Source organism: Aplysia californica, unplaced genomic scaffold (genome assembly GCF_000002075.1).
Source record: "Aplysia californica isolate F4 #8 unplaced genomic scaffold, AplCal3.0 scaffold00019, whole genome shotgun sequence".
NCBI classification, from domain to species: Eukaryota; Metazoa; Mollusca; class Gastropoda; order Aplysiida; family Aplysiidae; genus Aplysia; species Aplysia californica.
In genome coordinates, this window is record NW_004797289.1 from 2,055,896 (window position 1) to 2,056,991 (window position 1,096).

Consider the following 1,096-nt stretch of genomic DNA (forward strand, 5'->3'; position numbering starts at 1 on the left):
GTAGTAGTAGTAGTAGTAGTAGTATCATTACTGTTATTATATTATCATTATTTTCATTATTATCATTATTATCATTATCACCATTATTATTATGATTATCATTATTCGAAAAGTGGCGGGGGGGAGGAGAAATTGTCAGTGGTTTTATTAAGTTTTACAACGTAATGAGCTTAACTCCCTCAGCTGAAGCCGGGATTTTGTTTTAATGTAATGTCCTACGCTAAAAGCATGACGTTTATTGTGTGTCGTACCGATTTCTGTCAACGTCGCCTTCATGGGCCAGTAGTCTGTCCTTTCTAACGATCCGAGCCCAGGCCTGTGTCGTCTGCTCTGTGCTGAGATCATCGACGTGTGTTTGTGTGGGCAGGACAACAGGCATCTCAAAGATTTGATTGTGATATTTATTAGGAATCGATAACCATGCAACAGGCGACGCAACAAACTAGAGAAATACGTTTCCTTCTACGTTTTTCCAACGACACCGTAAGGGCGCAGAGGCTGGAAAAAAGTAAATGTAGGCCTAAAGTAGATGCGTAGGGATTTTCGATGCAAGGGCGGAAACTTTTGTTATTACCTGGCAGCCAACAACAAAGGCAGGTGCACATGGCTCAAACTCCAGTTATCATTAAGTGTACGGGTGCGAACCACCCTGCCAGTTTTTCCTTATATAAAAGTGTACGAGTGTGAACCATCCAGCAAGTATTTCCTTATATAAGAGTGTATGGGTGTAAACCACCCAGCCAGTATTTCCTTATATATAAAACTGCATGGGTGTGAACCACCCAGCCGTAGGAATCAGACATGAAATATGCTGGTGGGGAAAGGGTTAATTTGGTAAGTTGAACGATTTGCTTTTGCACTGTTTCACGGCGCTCGCACTCGCATAAGGTTATATGAGCGCACGGGACACATTATGCATTTTCAGTTTAGTGGGAATTAATATTGAGATTTGCCCTGGTGGCCGCCGTAGCCTACTCTTATCTATTTTAGGACCATCAAGGGATCTTTATCGCGCACAACTTGCACACGGGACCTCCGAGAGTTGAATGAAGTGACAGTGTACCTATCACACACACACAGATATATAGATATATAT